Source organism: Triturus cristatus, chromosome 7 (genome assembly GCF_964204655.1).
Source record: "Triturus cristatus chromosome 7, aTriCri1.1, whole genome shotgun sequence".
NCBI classification, from domain to species: domain Eukaryota; kingdom Metazoa; phylum Chordata; class Amphibia; order Caudata; family Salamandridae; genus Triturus; species Triturus cristatus.
In genome coordinates this window covers 179,624,160-179,651,469 of record NC_140590.1, presented here as the reverse complement: position 1 = coordinate 179,651,469, position 27,310 = coordinate 179,624,160, and the positions used below count along the sequence as shown (strand labels likewise).

General features: G+C 43.9%; 1 pseudogene across 1 annotated transcript in view; it reads right to left on the bottom strand.

Annotated features, from left to right (window-relative positions):
- Nucleotides 1-27,310, bottom strand: part of LOC146809165 (IgGFc-binding protein-like) — a 234,856-nt pseudogene that overhangs the window by 190,854 nt on the left and 16,692 nt on the right. The window contains exon 2 of the transcript XR_014966070.1: nucleotides 9,713-9,766. The product of XR_014966070.1 is annotated as an IgGFc-binding protein-like (transcript). The remainder of the gene's footprint in view (nucleotides 1-9,712; nucleotides 9,767-27,310) is intronic.

Here is a 27,310-nt window from a genome sequence, read left to right as displayed (position 1 = left end):
ACCATCGCACTCAACCAGGGGAGTATCTTTAAGATCCACTCTCCCTTTTGTTTCTTCTTCTGTTCTGAACAGACAATCATGCTGTTCAATCTCATCTGTGTCTGCTGAAATCGGTAATAATGTAGCTGGATTCCACGTGTTGCACCTCTTTATGTGCACATGACTCGCTAACAGTGTTAATTCATAACCTGACAATCGAGCACTAGTTAAGTGCTGTGTCTTGGTCCTGTTCAACAACGTGTCCACTGCATGCGGAACCATTACAATCAATGTGTTATTCATTACTAACCCAGCAGATTGTCGAATAGACACAGCTGCTGCCGCTGTGGCTCTCAAGCAACTTGGCAATGCCGTAGCTACTGGATCCAAAGTTGACGAAAAATACGCGCATGGACGCTGTCTGTCTCCAAAAGACTGTGTCAGCACCGATAACGCACAACCTTCTTTCTCGTGAACATACAATGTAAAAGGTTTACTGTAGTCGGGGGTACCCAACACAGGAGCTGAACATAATGCATTACGCAATTCTGAAAAACTTTCCTTGCACTCTTCAGACCATGGGACGGGATTCGGTGTATCTTTGCTATCAAAGGTTTTGCCAGCAAAGAAAAACTCGGGATCCACTGCCTACAGTAGGAAGTAATACCCAAGAAAGCACGCACTTCTCTCTGTGTTCTTGGCACGCTCAATTGTGCAATGGCCTGAATTCTTTCTGGGGTCAGTTTCCTTCCCTCTTTCGACAAGAGATGACCTAAGTAGGTTACTTCTTGTCGACAATTTTGTAGTTTTGAGAGAGACACTTTGTGATGAAAGGCAAACAAATGACGCAACAATGACAATGTAGCTTCTTTACAAATGTCCTCAGTATCCGCGGCGATTAGTAAATCGTCAACATACTGAATAAGGGTAGCACCACTAGGTAAGACAATTGTATCAAGCTGCGCCTTTAAAGCCTGACTGTATATTGATGGACTTTCACAGTAGCCCTGCGGAGCGCGTTAAAAGCGGAAGCTGCAACCTCCTAAACTAAAACCAAAAATATCCCTGCTTTCCTCTGCAATCGGAATGCTAAAGAAAGCATTCTTTAAATCAATCACTGAGAACCAGGCAGCGGAAGCTGGGATCATAGTTAACAAGGCAGTTATATCAGGGACAACTGGAAACTGTGGCACAACTATCTTGTTGACCTCTCTAAGATCGATCACAAATCTGTAAACAGGTGGCTGAGAAGGGTCAGTACGTTTTAAAACAGGCAGAACCGGACTATTGCAAACGTTGCCTCTTGTCTCTTCGATTACATCCTTTTCAATCAAGTCATAGATGATCGCTAGCAACGCTTTCTCACCTTCATTAGAGATCTTGTACTGGGGAATGCGTGGCAATTTAACATTGGCTTTCAGAGTGACCACATATGGCGGTATTTCCAAGAGACCCACATCGTTAGGACCAGTAGCCCAAAGGACATCCGGAAGAGACAACAATTCAGCTGGCAGTTTATTCTTCGACAAATACATTGGAGAAGTCACTTCCCTACCCAGTGTAAGTTGTACTCCCGAGGGGGAACAATATAATGTCGCATGTAATCTCTTTAACAAATCCAATCCTAACAGGTTTTTCACCACATCCTGTCATTAGGATAAGGGGTGCTTTCAGTTCACAAGGTCCAATAGAAAGGGGCATAGGACTAGAGATCGGGTTCCTAACCGGGGCGCCAGAAAAACCTACTGAAACATTCATTTCGCCAGATAAAGGCGCGCCAGGGAGTTTTGAGTGCATAATTGAACTCTTTGCAGCAACAGTATCCAACAGAAAAGGCTCTGACACACCCGCTGTAGTCACCTTAACATACGGTCCACTCTGATCCACTGGCACTGAAACAACTCCCTCTCTTTGTCTACGGCTGTCCTAGTAATCATTACCTTCCGCATTTCCATCTTCTGCATAATAGTCGTTATTATAGTACTGAGCTGTCCCACCAGTTACATTGGCCTGCTGATCAAAACTGTTCATCGTATTTTGAGGCGGAAGAGGACGCGTGTTCTGGGGAACATTCCCACGCCCTCTACCCCTAGGAGCTTGCTGACCACCTCTACCTCTCGCGCCATAAGCATTTTTCGTGCGCTGCAACAATATAGGACAACTGTACTTAAAATGACCTTCTTGTTTGCAATACGAACACTGATTGGGACCCACAGGAACACGCGGTTGGGTATACCCGAACCTTTGCATGTTACTCTGAAACTGTTGGGGTTGTTGATAGTTACTCTGATTTTGCTTATAGTTATTCTGATCTCCACGTGGCGGGTAAGCCTGCTGTAAAAGAACCTTCGTCTTTAATTCTTTTGTTTTCTTGTCTGCTCTATCCTTCTCATATTTATCCCTATTTTCGTAATACTGTGCAGTAGCCAGTATTTGCGCTGATGAAGAAATAGCCCAAGAACTCTCTGAATCTTTTAATTTCTTACACAACTCGGGGAGCAAATTATGCACAAATTTATCAACAAATAACCGTTGACCACCTTCCGTACTCATGTCTTGACCACTGTGGTCGATAAATGTTTCTTCAAACCTGGTGAAGAAATCAGACACTGTTTCGGCTTTCTTTTGTTTGCATGCGGATAATTTATCCCAATTCACACGCATCGCCGGCATTAAAGTCTTCATGTAGGTAATAATTCTACCAGGGAGCTCTGCTATTAAGGGCTCAGGTTTCGCACCACCAACTTGTCTAGTGTCTGTAGCAATGATATTAGCCCATGTGCCCCCTAGTTCTGCAGCATGATCTGTATTACGAATCAATCTCCACAAAGGCTGCGGAACAACATTCCCGAACAACATATCAATGTCAGCTAAATTCATAACACATGATTCTGCGGTTTGTGATAACTCCTTATAATATCCTGCAGGGTTTTTACGGGGGTCAGGCAATGTCTGCTTAAGCGCTATCACTTCACCTCGCTTCCATGGCACGTGTACCCAAACACGCTGAAAATGTGGCAGAACAGGTGGGTTAGCATTTGCATCACCAGGTCTCCAAACTGGAGGAACCTCACGCATCGGATATTGGCGCGCTTTTACCTTTTTCCCTACAGGGAACTCCTGTTCGAACAACGACTGATGACAATCCCCATTCCTGAAGGACAACAATGTCGCAACTGCTCTATCAACATCGCGTCCCACAATCGTGCCTTTCTCAAAATCGAACCGTACATGAAACAACTCCTGCGGGCTTGAATCTAGACCATGATCTTCCAATTCCTCACAGAGGAATTCACACATTTTCTCGAAAACGTATCTCTGTTTTGGTGCTTCCCATTGATGAAAAACATTTACAACAGATTCCACATCATATCTTGAAGGAAAAACAACCCAGTTACGTGCCATGCGGTCTAAAACTTCTTTCTCTTCAGAACCTGGCAGCTGACTACGCAACTGCGTACGTTGTGAACCAGGGGTTGTACTAGATGACCCGAAGAGAGGTGACATAAAACTAGTTACCGCACTAGCTATTCGTTGTCGTGTAGAAGGAGAAGTTGAGGCAAGAACAGGGGGAAAGACAGAGGGAAGAAAAACGGGTGCAGCTACAGGTACAGGGGTCGTATCGGGAAGAGCGCCGAAGGAGGCAGCTGATGTACTAGGTAAAGTCGCAGGGAGCGCAGAGGAGATAGGCAGCGAAACCGGCGGCCCTTGAGAGGGCTGAGTCGTAGGCATAGGAGCCGGCTGAGGGGGAGCTGGCGGCTGCAGGAAGGCTTGTGGCAAATTAACTAGAGGCTGTACATTTAAAGGCTGCGGAGGTGCTGTATCACTCTGCACATACGGGGGTGGTGAACTCAGCAAATGTGACATTAGGGGATCTTTCTCCTTTTCTTTTGACGCATCTTGCTGAAGGGGCGGCAAAGCTGGGTAGCATTTATCAATCACTAGTTTACGTTGCCTGTGCAGCTGCTCATTCATTTGTTCTTCTTCATTATCTTTAAACTGTAAGACTGCTTGCATTATCGACATACCTTTCTCTCTTTTATTTTTCTTCGCTAGTTTAATTTCTTTCTGTTTGGCTTCCTTTCGCCATAGGCGGAAAGAATCAAACATCGCCGGCCGGACCTTCTTTTTAAATAATTTAACTTCTAGGTTATCCAGGATTTCTGTGTCGAAACTACCATTTTGGGGCCATTTTAAAACACCATCCTTCCTGGTGTATCGGATCCATACTTCATTATACGCGATGGGGCCCACGCCATGTTTCACATAAAGCTCATACGTTGGAGTTCCAATTGGAGGAACCGGACACGAATCCTCTAATCTGGAGTCCCTATTACAACCCAAACAAAACAAATTTCCAAATATACTAGAACCAGGCATCTTCGCTCACTAGTCTAGTTTCAAACTTCAAAGGATTATCGAATACGATAGTCTCGTGAATACACGAGTCCTTCGGCTTTGGCACTTTCAAGTTCCAAATCAAAGCGATCCCGAAGGGATACCAAACCAAACTAAGGACTGGGAGACGCTCCACTTATACTTAACTGAGGTATCGATGACGTCACCAGAAGACTCGTTAATTCGTTTCGCTCTACCAAATCATCAAGGGTCCAAGACAGGGCGATAGTCAGGGCAGCAGTCCTTCGTAGCCGTCGGGACGCGGAGAACCTCGCAGTAAAGACTTTCGGACCACGTCGACATGCAGGGGTCGATAAGGTGGCGGCCTTCCTCCAGAATTTTCACACGAAGCTCCTCACGAACCTCTGGCTTGGACCGATACGGCTGAAATCGCCTCACGTTGGGCGCCAACTGAAGTACTGGGTTTTTCAGAACCAACCCAGCGGTGCCAGGGAACACACCCGAAGACTTCGAGTTCTTCCTGTTTCGGACCACAGAAACACAGAGTCTTCTAGGTGAAGTCAAAGATCGTATTTATTGGCTGCAGACCAATCACAGGTATCCGAGAAGTACAACACGATGTATGTTCTCAGGAGACTGCCTCTAACCAAAACCCATTCTTTTCTTATATACAGAATATCATGCTCTGGGCAACACCGCCCCTATTTTACAAGTGGTCGTTCACATATTTTCGCTTCAAAGAAAGAGCACAGTCATGATGATAATCCCACATTTCAGCTCGGTCGGCACATAATTATTTACCCAGCGAGGCTCAGAACCCTCATCAGATATCAGCAGACCCCAATAAAACGGACACCTCCTACTCGTAAAACAAGCCATAAATTAGGAAACAGAGTCAGGTGTGAAAGGGATTAGTCAGGAGTCACGTGGGATACACGACTTTATGATGTTTTGGGCCCTGATGCTAATCCCATAAGGCCGCAGTAAAAGGAACCGGCCGGGCAGGACTGACCCCGGGCAGCGGAGTCGGTTTGGAGAGGTCACACAGAAGTCATGGAAAGATTGCGTGTCGTTTAGGCCTAGGCATGGCCTCAATGCGCAGCCTATGTGAGGGCAACCACAAAATGGTTACCCTTTTAAAATGGAACCCGAGGGTTCGACATGTAGTATCGTGTACGTCATGTTTCATCGGTGAAACATGACGAAAACACTCATACATACCGCATTAGTCATTTGCGGTTCGCTGATACCAAAATCGGCAGGGTAGGACCATGCTACCAACATGGTTCCAAAATTTACAGTACCACAATACCACCACCACCAATACCACCAAAACCACTACCAATACCACCTCCACCACAAATACCACCACCACCAATACCACCACCAAACCCAATATCACCAATACCACCACCACCATAAACCCACCACCACCACCAATACCACCACCACCTATACCCATACCACCACCGCCAATACCAATACCATCACCACCAATAATATCACCACCACCACCACCAATTCCACTGCCACCAATATCAACACCAATACCACCATCAATGCATCACCAAAACAACCAATATCATTGTACCACCACCAACACCACCAATGCCAACCCCAGTTGCAATACTACCACCACCAATATCACCACCACCAAAACCACTAATATCAATGCCACCAACAGAAATACCACCAACAACAATACCAATAGCACCACCATCAATACCACCACCAATACTGCCACCAATACCACCACTACTAATACCACCACCTCCAATAACATCACCAATACCACCACCAATACCACCACCAACACCACCGCCAATACCACCAATACCACCACCACCAACACCACCAATACCACTGCCAATACCACCACTAACAATACCACCAACACCAATACCACCAACACCACCACCAATACCACCACCATCACTACCAATACCACCAACACCACCACCACCAAAACCACCACCATCACTACCAATACCACCACCAATACCACCACCACCACCAATACTACCATCACCACCAATACTACCACCACCAATACCACCACCACCAATGCCAATACCACCACCACTAATACCACCACCTCCAATACCACCACCAATACCACCACCAATACCACCACCACCAATACCACAACCACCAATACCACCAACACCACCACCACCAATACCACCACCATCACTACCAATACCACCACCAATACCACCACCACCAATACTACCATCACCACCAATACTACCACCACCAATACCACCACCACTAATACCACCGCCTCCAATACCACCACCAATACAACCACCACCACCAATACCACCATCTCTAATACCATCACCAATATCACCACCACTGCCAATACCACCACTACCACCAATACCACCACCACCAATACCACCACCACTAATACCATCAATACCACCACGAATACCACAACCAATACCACCACCAATACCACCAATAGCACCACCAATACCACCACCACCAATACCACTACCACCAATACCACCAACAATACCACCACCAATACAACCACCAATTCCATCACCACCACCACCACCAATACTACCACCACCAATACCAATACCACCACCACTATGCCACCCCCACCAATACTACTACCACCACAAACATCACCGTTGTCACCACCACCATACCACCAATACCACCACCTATCCCACTCATGACAATACCACCACCACCAATACCAGTTCCACCACCACCAATACTAGTACCACCACCAATACCACCACCACCAACACAAATACAAGTACATCCACCAATACCACTACCACCAATACCACCACCACCACCAATACCAATACTACCACCTCAGCGCCTCTCGCTCACTACTAATTGCAGGGGCACATTTCGAGGCGGGAGCTGCAGCCGATACCATCCCCCTCCCTCTAGGCCTGCCATAAAGCATAGCCCATCCTGCAGCAGGAGGTAAAGCCAGGGCCCTGCTACAGCTAGAGTGTCTTTTATTAGGCTGAATATAGCAATAACATTATGCAAGGTCACACTGCACACTCAAATCATGGAGAGGGCTGGAAATAGCCCCCCTCCAGCTCTTCCCCCAGAGCTGCAACAGTGTAATCACAGAGTGAAAGGTGTTGGAGCACTTTGTCAGTGTTCATAGCTCAGATCATATATAACTCTCACTTCACACTTTATGTCTGTGTAATTTACAGCACTTACACATCTTCTTCACTGCACTATTTATCACTACTTTAAAGACGTCGCAGGCCATTCTCTTCCTCTGATATTTACAATCTAACAAGCGGTCGAAAAGGCCCTTTATTGCAATGCAATAGGTCTCGCATTTGCGAGAGTTTAAGCTATTAGTATTATAAATGAAAATGCCTTTTATTTATGTTTTAAAACCCCAAATATAAATAAAAGGCATTATCATTTACAATGCCAAGTGCTCAAACTTGCGTGAATGTGAGATATATTGCATTGCAAAAGCTTGCTCTAAATAGTATCGTTACCACTTTTCCACTGCTCCACACAATTTGCAGATCATACATTACATACTTTTTTAGTTTGAACATTTTTAGTCAATGAAATAAGGACATGAAATTAAAAAGGTTACATCAGGTAACAATAAGACGAAAAATAATAATTATAAAGTAATTTATAAAGAGCATAGTTACTTCTAACGAAGTGTCCTAGCACTAAGGTTTTGCTCCCAGCACTGATCCAACACCAACCAAAACAACTTCAATCAGATCGATCTGACTAATCACATTTTTAGTTTTTGTTCAGGAAGATAGTTCCTTTTTTTCCTGTTGGAGATGGGGAGAGAATGCCACATCTTGGGTGTTAAAAAATCTAAAAGAGCATTCCTCAATGCATACTCTTTTTACAACACGAATGCAGGTCAAAAGAGATCCTGCTGAGTCTAGATTTTTTTCAAGGAGCATAGGGTTTAACATAGGGATGCAAATAGTAAGGGCCTCTGTTATTGAATATTCTATAGCAGTGGCACATGGCTTTAAAAAAGAGTCTTTTTTTCACAGGCTGCCAGCGCAATTTAGTAAGAGCAGGGCCCATAGAAGTCCGCCCTGGAAGGCTCAACAGAAGACGAGTGGCCACGTTCTGGCCACGTTGGAGTCATGCCAGTCAAGACTGTGAGACTCCCAGATATAGGACATTGCAGTAGTCCAGCCTAGATGTAATCAGGGCCTGACATACTGTTGTCTGAGCGGTCCCTGGGAGAAGTCCAAGGATCTTTTTTAGGGTTTTTAAGATCCCAACACACTTCTCCGCTAGAATCGTGACCTGGCTACCAAACGAAAGCTTATCATCAAACCAGAGTGATATTAGTACTTAGCGATATTAACAATATGATAAAGATTCCATTTTAAATGTTACAAAGGTGCAAGTAAAATAAACAATAGAAAGGGACAGAAAAAAATGGAAATGAAGGAAATAGAAAGAGAGGTGTCACTAAAAAAATAATAAGCACTTGTATACTACCAAACAATGATAAGTAGTTCAATTAACAAGTTGAAACTGATATAAGGATTATCAATTAGATACTAAGGGTGGTTGGCAACCTCCTTTTCACAAACATTAACAGTAGAAGCATTAGAGTGAGTTTTACATAAGTAATCAAAAACCAGTTAGTCAGAGAGTATCTATTGAGCACTTTTCCTCAATGACATGAACTCTTTGTCTCCCCAGCTCTGCTCATCATCAGTATCTTACATTGTAGATTGTTATCGACAATGTCTTTGGATTTAATATTGATGTCTTATCTCAGTCCCATGTGTTTTATTCTAATCACAATGTAATTAGACTTACAACCTTAAAGTGAATGTAAACCATCTAAAGGAGGCGTTGCCGATCCTGTGTCACACTCATATTTGATGCTTGTGGTGTACATGTACAAACAGAACCTTTAGCAGGTGAGTTTTGTTCAGACGAAAGACAGGCAAATTCGTCAGGATATATAGTGCGTTTTGAGAGCAGCTCTATGAAGGGCCAGCCGGCTCGAAGGGCTTAGCATTCCATAGCAAAGAATCTACACTCCCTCTTATCAATTATAATATTTTATGTATGCACAGAATCTTCAGGAGGCTGCTGAAAAATATGCTTGGTTGGGCGTAACTGATATGCATTCTCAGCAGCATTGCACAAGTGTAATTAGGGATCAGTGTGCAGTACTCTTCCCTCTACAGACCTCTTCCCATTGTCTCTTTTATACACAAGAAACTGGTCATTCCATTGTTGACAATACACGCCTCTTATGCCCATTTGTTGAAACATTTGTGCAATTGGCACGTGTAAGCTCGACATGCCCTCAAGAAGTGAGAGCAGCAGCTCCAGATCAGTGGAAGAGATTCTGTGTTATACTTACCGCACAGGACGGCCAGTAGCGCCCATAGCAGCAGGAGTTTATTGTCACCCATTGCTGAAAAAGAAGAAACAACATGGGGGTTAGGAAAGAGGATATACAAGTCAGAAATATGTGTTGGAGAGAGGAGGAAACAGCGAATTGTGGATCTTAGGCCAGAAAAGTGCAGGCTGCCGCAGGAGATCATCTGTGAGGACTGCATGGTTTCTAGGAGGGGAGGGAGGGAACTGGGGATCATGGATATTTAGCCTGAGAAGTGCAGGCTGCCTCAGGAGATCAGGTGTGAAGACTGCATGATTTCGAGGTGGAGACAGGGGGAACTGGAATTGTGGGTCTTAAGCCTGAGAAGTGCAGGCTGCCTCAGGAGATGAGGTGTGAGGACTGCATGATTTCTAGGTGGAGACGGGGGTACTGGAATTGTGGGTCTTAAGCCTGAGAAGTGCAGGCTGCCTCAGGCGATGAGGTGTGAGGACTGCATGGTCTCTAGGAGGAGACGGGGGAACTGGAAATCATGGATCTTTGGCATGAGAAGTGCAGGCTGCCCTGGGAGATCAGGTGTGAGAATTGTATGGTACCAAGGAGGAGAAAGGGGGCATTATAATGAATGAAGAAAATGAAGGAGGCCCCATCATATCAATGCAAGCATTAGCTGAAAGACGTGTACAGACGTATGTGTTAAAGGAAAAATACAAGCTTAAGTTTTCTTCAATAGTAGAACAGAAAAACTGCACAAATAGTGTCAGGACCTGGGGGTAGGGAAGTAGACACAAGCTTAGTAGAATAGAGAAATATAATTTGATACAGCAGAAATGGAAAGTCACAGACCTGTATTGCAAGGACACATCTCTGAGAAAATATGAAGATAAAGCAGTACAAAGGCACAAGAATCGGGGGTTAGTCCTTGCAGAACAGTAGGCATGTAGAGAGTATAGCATTGCTAGGTTTCAAAGCACGAGACAAGCCAAGGACGAATATGCCTCTCTTTCCCGCATACCGTTACCCTGCATGTTGTTACAACCCTGTTGTTACAACGACCGCGTTGTAACAACGCATACCATTACCCGACAAGTCGTAACAACGACTTGCTGAGGGGGGTGTTGGATGGTGGAATAGTAAAACTTACTATTCCAACTCCAGTGTGTGTGTACTGGAGGGAAGGTGTTGGCTTTTAAATCCACCACCTTCTCCCCCCTCGGCAAGTCATTGTAACGACTTGCAGTGTAATGATATGCGTTGTCACAATGCGGTAGTTGTTACGACCGCGTTGTAACAACATGCGGAGTTACGGATGCGGGGTGACGGTTGTTTACCGCCAAGGACACCAGTAGAACAGTGGTGGCGAGAAGATGTAACAAACAACTTGTGCATATGAGTGCCATTCCATAAATGTGTGAATAGATGTTTTTGTGGAAAGTATTAGCTTTTGATATAATGTTGTGCTTGATTAAATATTCAAATATATGATGTATGTGAGGTTACAAATGTATAAAAGAAACTGTCACCAAATTGTAATTTGAAGCTCAAGATATCAGTTCCGCAGAGTAACCTTCAGCACGCATTATATAAACTCTACTATATTGGCAACAGAAGTTGTGTTGTCTTTGGTCTGGCAACAGGGGGACTACTAATCAAGTATCTTAGGCATTTGAAGTGCAGGCTGCCTCAGGAGATCAGGTGGGAGGACTGCATGGTTCTTAGGAGGAGAGAGGGGGGACTGGGAATCATAGATCAGAGAAGTGCAGGCTGCTTCAGGAGATCTAGTGTTAGGACTGCTTGCTCCCTAAGAGGAGATAGGTGAAAATGGGAATCATGGATTTTTTGGCATGAGAAGTTCAAGCAGCCTCAGGAGCTCAGGTGTGAGGACTATCTTAGGCCTGAGAAGTGCAGGCTGCTTCAGGAGATCAGGTGTGAGGACTGCATGGTTCCTAGGAGGAGTGAGGGGGGAACTGGAAATCATGGATCTTAGGTTTGTGAAGTGCATGCTGCCTCGGGAGCTCAGTTGTGAGGGCTGGATGATTCGTAGAAGGAGAGAGGGGGAACTTAGGCTTGTGAAGTGCAGGCTGTCTCGGGAGTTCAGTTGTGAGGACTGGATGGTTTCTAGAAGGAGAGAGGGGGAACTGGGAATCATGGATCTTAGGCTTGTGAAGTGCAGGATGCCTCAGGAGCTCAGTTGTGAGGACTAGATGATTCCTAGAAGGAGAGAGGAGGAACTGGGAATCATGGATCTCAGGCCTGAGAAGTGCAGGCTGCCTCAGGAGCTCAGGTGTGAAGACTGCATGGTTCCTAGGAGGAGAAAGGGGGACCTGGAAATCATGGATCTTAGGCAGGAGAAGTGGATCCTGCCTCATCAGATCAGGACTGCATGGTTCCTAGGAGGACAGAGTGGGAACAGGGAATCCTGAATTTTAAGCCTGAGAAGTGGAGAAGTGCAGGCTGCCTCGGGAGATCAGGTGTGAGAACTGCATGGTTCCTATGATAAGAGAGGGGGAACTGGAAATCATGGGCCTTAGTCCTGAGAGGTGCAGACTGTGTCAGGAGTTAAGGTGTGATGACTGCTTGGTTCCTAAGAGGCATACATTGTATCTCAGGCTGGAGGGTACTTCATATTTAGAGAGCACATTAGGCCACAGATGAAAAGTGAAACACAAGCTATTTGGAGGTAAAGACCACACAGTCCCTCCAGATGTAAGGAGAGCAAGAAGGGCATGAGATTACATTTGTAGTTTCAGCAGTGGATCAGGGTGATAAACAAGGGGGATTGAAAAACATTGGGAAAAAAGCATGGGTAATCTCACTCAATCATTACATGCATTTTCAGGTGGTATGAATTACTCACTAATACTCCTCCCAGCATTCCAAGGGGAAATGAGGCAGTAGGTCAGGCATTGGCTGCCCGCCTTTTGACCCTGTCAATGCTTGTTTTGTTTTTTCACAGGTTTTAAAAAAATCTTTATTGTTGGGGAAGTTTCAGAACCCTCGCCAATATGCTAATATAAACAAAATTATTGATTGCAGAAATGTTTTTTGTCTCAAACTGATGTCATTGCTAGAGTAGTCCCTGAAGGGAACTACTTTGGGTATGGATGTGATCTTTGTGAAATAGCAGAATGTTATCACTCAATGTGAAGTTAACTGCCAATGGCTGAAGTGGGCTGGCTTACTGCCCCATGCTGGTTGGGCTAGTGGGTTTAAGATAAATATGAAAGACACAACAACAGACCAATGAACGAAGAGGGTTGATGGAATGAAGAGAGTTGACGGAAATCCCCTTTTAAAAATTATATTCTAGTTATGTATATATATTTATTGTAAAATCAAAAGGTTGTAGTGATGATATGGGCTCACCTGCGGACATTACTAAGTTAGCATAAGCTAGTATATGCTTGGCCTCCATTTTGCTGCTTTTTGCTCACGTTACTACATGGCACGTTTCTCATAAACACTTTGCTTGTTCGCTTTCACATGAGAACTGTCTGCCTTTCACATATCTAGCTGTACACTGTGCTCCTAGTCTGCACAGCGTGTTCAAGTTTGAAAAACAATGAGCTTCATTAAATTGCTTTGGTCAGCCTCGCGTCCATAGCCATAACATAGAACACAGCTGCAACACTGAAAATCTGGTGCTTTTAATATTGCATTGCATGCATGTTAGGGCACTTGGAGAAACGCTTTCCAGGATAGAAGAGCTGTGCTTGTCCGGGAATGTAAATTCCTGCATCTGAACTCGGAGGTATGGGGTCCCCCTGACAAAGCCTGGAGGTCTTCTATAATTATAATAAACTAGCTTCTAGCACAGGGAGGGCGGCAAGGTGCTATAGTCCTGCTTCCACTATCATTATAATATGATTTCCCCTTTTGTTCTATATGGAGTTGTAACAATGCTGATTTGTTTGATCTTATGCATTTTTCTGCTAGTATCGGCTCGTGTACTGCATTATAGAGTACGTTAGTTAAAATAAACATTTTAAACTATACTTTAGCTCTATTTACTCATGTTGTGGATAAGTATGAGAGTTTGAACAAAAAAGTGTTCTTTTTCCACGTATCCTGAGAGAGACGGAGTAACATGTTCTAGGATGTCTAATCATTGGTAGCTTCGCTGTAGTACGGAGAACAAATGAGACACTATAGCTAGTCGGATTGGGGTTCTGGGTACCGAGGTGGGTATTTTGGTACACCATTACACACTGAGGTCCTGGTTTCCTGCGCATAGTTCTGTGTATGTGCAGAATCCCTGCAACAAGGTCTTGGCTAACGCCAGACCAAGAAAGTGGATGAAGAGGTTTATATGCTCTCTGCCTAAGCTCCCTTAACCATTTTACTAGAGGAACTATCCAGAGGAAAGCTAAAATTCCTTAATTCAGGCAAGGGGCTACAAAGATGAAGCCTCTTAATCAGCAATAGTTAGAAGGGTGCAAGATCCAACACAGACATACATGAGACAATAAGAGGTACAAGCTAATAATCACCAATTAAATGTAAACAATAAAGAGAAAGCAGAGACTAACAAAAAGGCTACATATCAATGAAAGTGTTTGTTTTAAAAACTACCTAAGCATTTACAATAAGTCTATAAAACAGTGATGGATGGAATGCTTGACTTAATCTCAGCCACTGGCAATCACTCGGGACCGCATCCCAATCCATTGTTATTTTGCACACCATGCCACCTAGGTTTAGACCGACCTATATGCGAATCAGCCTTGACCCTACTCCAATAGGAACAGTCCAGTCCAAATTGCCAAGCCAGGCCCCCCCTGAGCTCGAACACAAACAGCTCAGCACTTGTTTCGCCCTAGTTATGGGCTCATCAGCTGGGTACAGTTTGGATCCACTGGCACAGTGAGCACAGGACCCATGTCTGGGCATATCCGTCCCTCTTAGAACGATACAATAAGTATACAAATCAGTGATGGATGGAATGCTTGAATTATTCTCAGCCACTGGTAATCATTAGGGCCACATCCCGATCCATCTTTATTTTGCACATCATGCCACCTCTATTTGGACCCAGTTACATACAAAATCACCTTTGACTCTGCTATAATAGGAACAGTCGTGTGCTCACTGTGCCACTGGAATCACTCTATACTTGGCTGGAGAGCCCATAATAAGTGCAAAACCAGTCCTAGGTTGCTTGTATTCTGGGTCAGGGAGGACCTGACTTGACAGTTCCCATTAGAGTAGGAACAAGACTGATTTGCATATGGATGAGTCCAAACCGAGGTGGCATTGTGGGCGGAAAACAATGGATTGGGATGTGAACTGAGGGATTGCCAGGGGCTGAGATAATTTAAAGCATTCCATCCATCACTTTTTTGTTTCACTAAGCATTTACAAAGCAGTAGAAATATAAAGGAAAGATTCATTCAGCACTATAAATAGTCTTTTATTAAAGGTGTCATTGAGAGAGAGCTTTGTTATGCCAAAAGTGTTTACATATGGCAGCAGAGCTGGTAAACAAATCTGTATAATCCCACTACATCATGGGCTGTATCTTGGGAGTCGCTACATCACAGACACTAAGGAGCATATTTTTGAGCCACTTTTTAAGATGCTCCGGTGGCACAAACTAATAAGGTCACATGCAAAGCCACTTTTTGTAGCATTGAATGGCCTCATAAATATGGAGTAAGGCAAGGCAGCACAAAATGATTTGCCTCACTCTGCGCTAAAGAAGCGTTTTTATGGGCATAGCGGTGGGTCACCTTCCTGCACAAATACAATCCCGCCAACAACACAGGCATCCTTGCACCATGGTGCAAGGGTATCTGCGTTGGCGCTAAGCTGCAGAAATGTCACCAGTGCTGGGGGAAAGGACAGAAATGCACCAAGTTGATAAATATGGCACCTTCCTGCCCTTTCACTTTGACGTAGAGCAGTGCAGCAAGGTGACCTACTGCGCTGCCCTATGCCAAAACCCATAAATAAGGCCCTAAGTACCTTGGGAGTCACTACATTGCATGTAAATGTCTTGCCTTTACATTGGGAGACACTACATTGTACTGCACATAACATGGCTGTTAAGTAAAGGTAGATAATACTATTTTAAAACCATTTATTTTTCAAGCCTTATGCATTATATATATTTCCGTACCTTATGTTATATTACTTTGAGTGAATATCATTTGCATGACAATAATGTATATGTACATATATGTGTGTATGTTTGTGTGTGTGTATATCTCTGTTAAAACAGGGGTCTCTAGCTGGCAAAGGTATGCACCTTTGTCCAAGTAGGAACCCATGCTTCTAGTCAGGGCAAGGGGGATACACACTCTAGATAACCCCTGCTCACCCCTTGGTAACACTGCACGAGCAGACAGGCTTATTCCAAAGGCAATGTGTAAAGTATTTGTACTCAAAACACACAGTATTATAGTGAAAACACGACAGATGGACACCACACCAATTTAGAAAAATAAAGTATCTTTATCTAAACTCAAGAAGACCAAAACGACAAAAATCCAACATGCAGGTAGTAAAATAGCTATTAAAAATTGTTACTTTCAGAATAAGGCTTGAAGGGAACAAATAAGTCCACCTTGGGCTATAATGAAGTAGTGACAGCAATAAATCCAAAGTACGGCGCCGACCCCGAGGTGCGCTGCGTCGGGCACAGAGTCACACGGACACCCAAACAAGTAGTACCTTTGGATAAGGAAGCATATGATGATGCATGGCGTCGTGGAGGTGAGGCGTCGGTGCTGAGGTCGAGGCTGGCTCACTAGCTGCCACAGGGGAGGCGAGGAATTGTGTTTGCGAGGAGGCAACGTGTCGAATCCAAGAATGGGATGTCGGTTGCGTCGGCAGTGAGGTGTCTGTTCTGGTGAGTCGATGCGAAGTCGCCGAGTTCGTGGAGTCACCCTCGGCGGTTATCAGTGCCACGATAACTGGATGCAGGTGCTGGGGGTGATGGAGTCAGTGTGAGAACTGGTGTTGGGCACGGCCGAGAACATGCAGTCATCGCCAGGCGTAGAAGCTGCGGTGCTGGCCAGGTGGTGCCTCGTGCACTTCACGAACGGTGCCCCTGGCCTCGGTGCAGTTCGCAGCAGCATCACTGATGTTATCGGAGACAGGTTTTCTTGCTTCTTTCAAGTTGCTTCCAACTCCTAACAGCAGGAACAACCTCCAGAGGCCCAAAACTGGAACAGGCACCTCCTGGCAGGTCAGAAGGCTCAGCAATAGAGTTCAGGGGCACTTGGGATGAAGTCTTTGTGTCCCTGAAACTTCAGAACAGGAGGCCAGCACACACAGCCCCTTGGAGATTCTTCTTCAAGCAGGTTTCTCTGTAAAGTTCCAGTCTTTGTCCTTTTCTTGGCAGGAGCAGAAACTGCAGGCCAACCCCATACAGCACACAGCACACAGCAAATCAGCAATAATCCTCCTCACAGCTCTCCAGCTCTCCTCCTCGGCAAAGCTTACTCTTGAGTCCAGAAGTGATCTAAAGTTCTGGGGTTTAAGGTCCACTACTTAAACCCCATTTTGTCTTTGTTCTTCTTTATGCAAGGGTCTCTGAGCCCATTCCATACCAGTTCTGTCCTTACTGGTGCAGTATGACCACAGGGGGTGGAGAGAGTATTATGCAAGGGAGACAGGCCCTATTCAGGTGCAATGGAAACTCCCCCACTACTCTAAATGCAGCCAAGGTCTATTCAGCTCAGCTCCGAGTCATCCAGGAAGGGCCAGGCACACCTCAACCCCCCCAGTAGCTGTCTACAGTGAATGCACATCCCCAGCCCCGTCACTCCAAAACCAGACAGTCAATCCACAAACAGGCAGAGGCACACAGAATGGTTAAACAAGACAATTCCTACTTTTAAAAAGTTTTTAACAAACAAGGGGTTTGGCCCTACTAGCGGCCAGGACGGGCCTATTTAATTTTTTGATACAGAAAAAGTTCCTGACCACTGACTTAATGAGGCTGTTTTTTTATTAAACAGACTTAGACCATTGTATGAATTCATTTGGTCTGAAGTAATTTATTTACTTCTGTTTTCATCTTCTTTAGCATATTCAAACATTATTGAAACATGTCCTTCAAAAATACAGACTGCCTGCAACATTTAGCATGTATACACTGAGTTCCACAATAAATTAGACCGAACATATATTACAAAACATATATTAAATACAAACTGAAACATAAAACAATTTGAATTATTACTACAGCCAGTCAGTAATAAGCAACAACTGCTATATAACTGGTAATTTCCACACCATTAGTAATTAAAACCTGTAGAGGCTGTTGTCCACTGGGTATACATATTTAGAGCTCTACAAGGGCAAACATAACTTTCAACCAAATGCTCTTGATAAACAACTATTGATCATTAGTTTGTTATCCCAGGGAAAGTTAACGCCGAAGCGTTTCGAGCCCCTCAACAACTCTCTGGGTTCCCTTCAGGGCTTGAGACTGGGTGAGATCTGTTTAGGTTCTTGAAGGTACCAATTCATATTCAGTGTACGATTAAGCAGACTGCAGATTTAGGATCATTAATTTTAGACGGAATTCTGTTAATGTCATTAGCACCATGACTGAGCATGGTGAGCCTTAGATGGTTTTGATTAAGTGTTGGTTTTTAGTCCTCCTTTTATAGCTCGTACTTACAGGCTGTAATATATTTATTCATTGTCCTGAAACATTCAGAAAATGTCTTTACATCATTCTCCTACGAGAGGTGAACGTCGTGTGGACGTGATTAGTTTCTGCACTGTTTCGAAATCGTTTGGAAAATGTCTTTATTTCATTCTCCTAGGAGCGGTGGGCGTCGTGTGGACAAGATTAGTTCCTGCACTGTTTCAAAATTATTGATTTGGAGGCTTCTCTCTCTGAAAGTAAATGCGTTCCTTCCGCTCGATCGAGCCTGAATCTGCAGTCTTCTTAATCGTACATTAAATATGAATTAGTACCATTAACAGCCTCATTCAGTCAGTAGTCAGGAACTTTTTTGTATAAAAATATTTTCTAAAAGTGCCATTTTCAAACACACAATTTAAAAAATATCTTCACTAAAAGATGTGTTAATAAATGAGTTCAGAGAGCCTAAACTTTATTTCTATATTTTGTCAAAATGGGAAGTTATACTTGTAAGAAGTTACAAAATATCTCCAGTGTTATCCTATGGGTCTGATAGCCTTATAATAGTTAAAAAACGAAATTGGCAGTATTTCACCATCAGAACATGTCACACACACCAGTACAGTTCCTACCTTTATCATACACAACACCCTCCTCATGGGGGTATTTTGGGACTACCTGATGTGTGCCTTACATGTAAAAATAGTATATGGCCTGGCAAGGGGGTGCACTTGCCATGTCGACATGGTAATTTAAAACTGTGTGCAGACACCCCAGTGGCAGGTCTGAGATACCTTTTCAGGGCTACAATGAGTGCTGCAGGCCCACAAGTAGAATTTAATTTACAGGCCCTGACACACTCAGTGTACTTTAGTAGGGATTTACCAGTATATCAAATATGCCAATCCGGGATAACTAATTGTAATAACAATATACACATGGAGCTCTTGCAGTTTGACACTGGTCAGCAGTGGCAAAGTGCCCAAAGCAGGAGGTGGGGGCAAATAGTCAGGGGAAACCACGCCAAAGATCCCAAGTGTAACAATCTCTTTTTAAGAAATATATATTCATGTAAAAGATCTATATTTGTTACAAGTAACTCTCCAATATTGTCACTGCTGAGTTCTGGTGACATCATAAACCAGGAGGCCAAAGACTGAAAGCACTAAGATTGGAGGAGAAGACCATATCACTCATTATGTATTTGTATATTACATGTATATTTTGAGGGTAATTTAAAAGTGCTGTATTCTTCAAAGAGTAGCTAGAAATGGGTGCTGTTTATAATTAGAAAGTGTAGTTATTTTTGTAACCTTTCTTGATAAATGATAAATGATAAAACAATGCCTTAATGATGAAGGCCAGTGGATGTTTTGTGATTCTGTGGCTGCAGCATTTACTGCATAATTTTTGATTTACCACATTTTCCACATAATTTGACATGCAATTTACCATAAATACCATATATACAAATGCCTCATCAATTTATGCAAACAGTACCATTGAATGTATTTTTACCACAACTATTGACCCCACCTTTAAAGATTGTTCGTCCAGTTATAGCAGAAAGCCTAGTAAATCTGAACGAAAGGATCGCAATATTATTACTTATAGGTTTAAACCATTACTTTCAACTGTTTAAAGTGCTCTGTGCTAAAATTGCATATAACAAAAGTCCATAATTAGGGAAACTATCTAGCAGCTTATTTTATTCTTTTATATTCATATCTTAAAAAATCCAGCAGTCTCATACACAATATATACAATGGCATTCTCATATTTGTATAGAATATTTATAAGAAATTATGGAGATCTTCACTGGCATTGAGGTATTAGACGCTTTTGAATCTAATTCTAAAATATAGCGGGTCTCTAGCTGACGCAAACGTTTTTCATGATTACCACCTCTTCTCACGACAGGGATCACTTCAATAACAAAATACTTCGAACAATTGAGATTGTTATTGTGAAATTGTTTGAAATGGCGTGCCACTGGGTAGGAGGGATCAGCATTAACAACGGCCCTCAAATGTTGTAACATTCTGACATGCACTTGTAACTTGGTACTTCCCACATACCGAAGCCCACAGCAGCATTCCACAACATAAACAGCAAAATCAGTTCTACACATAAAAAGGCCTTCTAGCTGAACTGGTCTAGGAATAAAAGCAGTGCAGTATTGTGAAGTGTTAACACCAAGACAGCAAGCCCTGCAGGAACTACACTTAAAAAACCTTTCTAGAGGAAAGCCAATCAGCAGTTTGAGTTGTTTCAGGGGTGCTTTTAACCAATGCGTTGTTCATCGAGAATGCTCGATGAAAAGTTATATTTAGTTTCTTGGGGAGAATCGAGCCTATAGGATCGGTCAACACTATTGGCCATTGCTTGTTTATGATAGATCTGATTTGTTTTGCTTGTTTGCTGTAGGTAGTGATTAATCTGATATTGATCTTATCACTATCCTTGGTAGCTAGAGAGCCATGTCTCTTTTTAGTGTTGGATTTGACTCCAAAGAGAATCGATTCACTAGTCTTTTCATTGGCCTTACTCATTGTGCATTCAATAGTATTTGTTGCGTAACCTTACTCTATGAATCTTTCTTTGGCCGAAAACTGGCAATGGGCTAAATCAATGTCTAGGCTACAAATCTTGCGTTGGCTCAGCATCTCCGCATAGGGGATGCTGTCTTTTAAAAGTTTGGGATGAAAACTAGATGCGTGGAGTGTGGAATTTCTGGCAGTGGTTTTGCAGTGTAATTTAAACTCAAGTTTATTATTACTGATGTAAATCTGAACATCTAGAAAATCAATAACTTGTGTATTGATATGGGCAGTAAATTCCAAATTCATTGTGTTCCACAAAACTTCTGGCACTTTCCATAGTCCTCTTTCTAATAATAAAAACATCTATATAACACAACCAACTTACCACATGTTCTTCCCAATCGATATGGTGGTCCACCAAGAGCCCTCGCTCCTCCCACTAGCCCATGTGCAAGCATATACTTATTTGATATTTTACCAGCTTCACTGACATATATTGTCCTCCTGCCATTTCTCCACAGAAAACGCAGACTTCAAGACTTGTGTAGAACTCCTTTTAAAGTACAGAGTCTGCTGTGATGTGTGTTGGCCGTGGATACAGGTGAAAATCATCTGCGGACAAGGCTGTGGATATAGCAGAAATGCTTCACGCAGACTGTGTTAAAATAAAAGGAGTTCTACACAACTCGTAGTGTCTTCACCTTTTGTGGAGAAATGGCAGGAGGATGTAAATGTTTTAAGGGGAGTGAGCTTACTCCTTTACGGATAACACCCCCTTTGATCACGAAGTCAGCCAAAACGAAGGACAATATATATAAATGTGTGTCTGTACATATATATATATATATGTAACCCCTAAAAGGCAATATAGGACCATATTACACAGTTTTTGTGTAGTCTCCCTATGTTTGTGTGTATATGCACACACATACATATATGAAGATAGAGAGAAACTACCTAACATAACAGTGTAATATGGTCCTATATTGCCATTGAGGGGTTTATTAATGTCACCGAAGACCGAAAGGTATATTAGTGTCACCTAAAACCCAAGAGGGCAATATAGACCCATAATATACATGTTATTCAATATGACTTCTGCCCCTTCGACATCCTGGAATGCCAACCTCCTGTATTAGGCTTTTTTACCTTTAGACTCATCCTGGGTAGGTATCTCATATGACTTAACAGCAGCTACCTCCTGACAGTCAGTGAGTCATTCTCTTGGATGCATACTACCAGAAGGTCTATATTGCAGCACTTCTTCTCACCTCACACTCCAAGGTAATGATCTATCCTAGTGGAAGGCTGTCTGCCCTATTTGCCCTATTTGCAGTAGCCGCCTTCTTTCAGGGATGTCTGCACTGTGAGGGTAGTCTCAAGTGTGGTGTCTCCCTTCACAGCAGTGACAGTTTGCCGAGGAAGCCATGATTAGAGCCCCCACTAATAAACCCTTTTGTTTACAGAAAGAAAACTCTGAAAGAAGGAGTTTGTGTTGTGCCGGTCGATGTGGGTAATTCTGTATTTTCCTGACTTTCACATAGTGGACTCAGGTGGTGAAAAGGTATGATGTTCACCCTGTCTTCATTTGGGCAGGATGGCAGACAACCTAAACTCCATTTCTCCATCTTGTCCCAATGGAAAGTTAAACTTGTAAGATGTTAGAAAACAACTCCCATGTAAGCCTATGGGGCAGATAGCCTTGCCAAAGTGAAAAACAAAATACACAGTATTTCCCTATCAGAACATGTCACACACAACAGTACATGTCCTACCTTTCACATACACTAGTCCTTGCCTGCGGGGGTTCCTTGATCCTACCTGAGGGCTGCCTTACATGTAAGAAAATGGAAGGTTAAGGCCTGGCAAGCGGGTGCCCTTTCCACGTCGACATGGCAGTTTTAAACTGTGTGTGCAGACACTGCAGTGGCAGGTCTTAGACAAATTTACAGGGCTATCCATGTGGGTGGCACAACAAGTGCTGCAAGCCCACTAGTAGCATTTGATTTACAAGCCCTGGTGCACTGTACTATGGATTTATTAGTAAATCAAATATGCCAATCAGAGATAACCAATTATAATCATATTGACTAGCAGCGTTAAAGTGCTCAGAGTCCTAAAGCCAACAAAAAGAGGTCAGGAAAAATAGGGGGATCAAGCAAAAAGTCTGGGGGTAAACCCGCTGAAAAATCCAAGTCTAATATTTCAAAAGCGATTATCTGCATCTTTGTTTGCTAGCCGTAAAACAGATCATAAACAGAAAGAACCTTGTGACATAAAGTGAGCACTGTAAGTGCTAATTTAAGACGGGTCTCAGCCAGAGTTTTGGACTGACTAGTTTCTTAAATTGAGGAACAGCTAGAGGAGCGCTAATTTACCACCGTTGAAGATCTAGAGAAGGTCTAATTTACCACAGTCGAAGAGCTAGAGAAGCGCTGTTACCACCGTAGAAGAGTTAGAGAAATGCTCATTTACCACTGTAGAGGAGCTAGGGAAGTGCTATATCACCACTGTAGAACAGTTAGAGAAGCACTAATTTACCATAGTAGTGCTATGTTACCACTGTAAAATAGCTAGAAAAGCACTTTCACCACTGTAGAAGAGGTAGAGAAGCTAATTTACCACCGCAGAAGAGCTAGAGAACTACTATTTTACCACTGTAAACAGAGGTTAATGGTTGCTTTTCACATAAAATAAAGGTTATTTAGGCTGAAAATGTGTTTACATGTCTAAAGTAAACAACAGAACATAACAAAATAACACACACTAAGTAACATAACAGCACAAGTTAATAATAACAAGGCCAATCACAATAAAACTGTCAAAACACAATGCCTCACAAATGTCACTGTGCAATATATCACATTGCAATAACGTAGCACTAAACACAATGGGACAAGAATTAACAGACCCCACCACCACAACAACATGCCACACAACAAATATGCACCAACATTTTTCTCACAAATTACTACAGCAAGAAAGGTGTTTGCATCAAGCGGTGCCTTATTTACACCATGAACATGACAGAGTGCCAGTCACAATGTTTTGTTATGTGGCCCATGAGCTCTTATTGTGTGTGCTTGGCAGCTTACGTTGCTGCTACAATCATTCTTCTACCTCACTGTATCCGAAGTATCCATCTTGCAAAGGAGGAACCAGTGTGGTGCTGAATGCCCTAGTCCTTTTCCACATTGGCAACAACAACGTCCTCCTAGCTGAAGTCCCAGAGACCCACCTGCTCTCCCTTGAGAGCAATAACTAATTTGTAAAAAAATAAATAAAGTAAACGCCAGGGCCCTTCTCCAGAAGCTACTGCAGCTTGCACCACCTGTTGCCCCTACCAGCATTACCAGTGCTAGTATCAACACAGCTACAAACATCACACGTGTGTGATACTTTGGACTATTCCAGGTCACCCAAAGCTATCATTACCCACTTCAGCTCCCTGATTCCACATTCTGCACCCTAACCTGCCCCTAAAAGATCTTCCCCACCCTTACAGGTTGCTTTTGCACCCCCTTGTTGATCACCGATCAGCAGAAAGGCAAAATAAAGGTCAGAAACATGCAGAAAGAGTCAAAATAAAGGTGAGAAACGAGGAAAAAGTGGCAGAATACAGGTCAGAAACAAGCAGAAAAAGGCAAAATAAAGATTAGAAACTAGTAGAAAGTGGCAGAATAAAGGTCAGAAACAAGCAGAAAGAGGCAAAATAAAGATTAGAAACGAGTAGAAAGGGGCAGAATAAAGGACAGAAACTAGCAGAAAGAGGCAAAATAAAGGACAGAACCAAGTAGAAAGATGCAAAATAGACAGTAGGAGTGAGCAGATAGGGGCAGAATGAAAGTCAGAAATGAGCAGGAAGAGGCAGGATAAAGGTCAGAAACCAGCTGAAAGGGCAGAATCAATAACAGAAACTAGCAGAGAGGCAAGATAAGGGTAAAAAACGAGTAGAAAGAGTCAAAATAGAGGTCAGAACTGAGGAAATGGAGAGAGAGAAAAAAGGTCAGAAATGAGCAGAAAGCAGCAAAATAAAGGTCAGAAATGAGCTGAAAGAGGCAAAATAAAGGCCAGTAACAATAAGCAAGGAATGCCAAATCTTAAATAGCATTCTTTAAAAAAAAAATTAATATGCCATCATGCCAATAATGCCTGTGTACATATTACTTACCGCAAGGAAAATAGTCTACTAAGTTGTATCTAAAGTTTTTTTTTTGTCCAGCGTTGCAAATTCAAATAAAGGGATCGACCATTGCATCGAATTACAAAACAGGCGCACATAGTAAGGTGGGGCCGGCATTCGACCCGCCGATAATATGGCGGTTATGCCGGCCCCCGACGACACCGGAGGCGGGCCTGTCGCACACAGTGTGACGCGACAGGCTCGCCGTCCACCCATTGGCGAACAGGCCATAGCCCGCAAGTGAAAGATTCACTTCTGGGTCATGGAGGTCGCAGCTCCCGCCCCCCTTTTTGAGGGGCGAGTACTCGCCCCAAATAAAAGGCTGGGGAGCAGAGGAACCTTCCTCTTTGCCCTCCGCACTCCCCAGCCTTGTCGTGCGACCTAATTAGGACTACCGAACCTCGTGGCAGCTACCCTAGCTCCCAGGACCAAGAAAGCCTATGAGGGGGCGTTTTGGGCATATTGCACTTTTTTGGGGAAGGATTGGGTGGAAGAGTGGCACACCCCTACGGCATTGCTGCACTATTTAGGCGTATAGCACGATGAGGGACGCTCAGTGGCGGCAGCCAGGCGACACGTGGCGGCGATATCTTTCTTTGCCCAAGCTAAGGACAGAGGGGATCTCACTGATAGCTTCACAGTCAGAAAGGCCTTAAAAGGTTAGCAGCGCATTCAGGGGACTACACCCGATTCAAAGCGTCCGATTGGGATGGAGGTACTAGCCGCCCTACTAGGGACATTGGAAGCCGTCTGCACGACTAAAGGGAAAGCTGTATTATCCAGGGCGGCCTTTTCATTAGCATTTTATGGCGCATTTCGCATAGGGGAATTGGTCGCTCAGAGTAAGCGGGACACTCAGGGTGGTTTACAGGTGGACCATGTGAAAATTCAGGGCGATGCCATATTGATATGCATTAAAAAGTCCAAAACTGATCAGGAGGCCCACGGTGAAGGGTTGGTTTTGCACAGAGCACATGGCAATCCATGCTGCCCAGTAACACAATTGGAAGCATTTTTGAGTCAGAGATCTTCTATAGGGGGTGGGAATCTATGAATCCATGCAGACGGTACACCTCTCACCCGGTTCCAGTTTAAGAGGGTCATGGACATGGCAATACTGCGGATAGGTTTGGATCCTACGCACTTTGCAACTCATTCGTTTAGGATAGGAGCTGTGACCGATGCTACAACGAGGGGGCTACACAGCAGCAATATCAAGAGAATTGGGAGGTGGTCCTCCAATTGTTATAAACGTTACGTGCGGCTGCACATGTTGTAGGTAGGCCATCTGCGCTGTTCTGATGCATGTCTTTTCTGCTTAATCTCTACAGTTTCTCGAGCCTGTCATGCAGGGGGAAACTCGCGTCGGAACATCCACGAACGAAAGAAGGACATGCAACTATGCCGGCATCAGGAACTCGGGTGGTTTGGATTATTGGCCATTCCTATGTGACATGTTTGAAGGCATTTTTCTGTTCAGGGAATTACAGACACAGGGCAGAGCAGGCTGGTCTAGAAGTTGCATTCCATGGGAGGGGGGCCTGTGTTTGAGTCAGTGCAGGGCTTTTATAGGGGATTTGCTGAAGGAGGGTCCCCGTCCTGATATCATTGTCCTACATCTGGGAGAGAATGATCTAGTGAAGCTAGGGAGAAGGGGACTGGTGGAATCCATAATCACAGAAGTCGGTTGGTTAGCAAGAACATGCCAATGATGCATCATCGCATGGTCACAGACGGTATCTAGATGTCAATTGATGGGGGGGGAGTGAACCACTCAGTAAGACGTATCAACAACAAGATAGAGAGGTTGTTTAGGTCTCCTCATTTGCAGACCATCGCCCACGGGTGTATCGGGGGGACCCGTGTTTCTTAAAAGACGGTGTTCATTTATCAACTGTGGGGAATGCAATCCTATCAGTGAATCTGCTGGCATGGTTGTTGGGCTTGAGGAGCGGGGGCATGACTTCCTAGTGTTAGGGGGGCCAGATAGTCGGGCAACTATGCTGGCCTGTGGCGGTAAGGTCATGATTGGTGAGCAGTAAATTTAAGGTCCTTAGGGGCGGCGCCATTTCTTGAATGGGGTCGCCCAAGGGGGAGGGACAAATCGTCCCTCCTAGAACTCTCCAGGGGCAGTTACAGCCGTTGTGGCTGTATGGGTGCGGGGGAGGGGGGATTTATGCTTTTCCTAGGTTGGTTGGCCATCCCGCACATGCACAATGGTGCCTGTAAAGGGCGCAGAACTGCAAGGGCCCCCGATGGAGAGAGTATACAGGGCGTATGGGGGTAACTGGGGG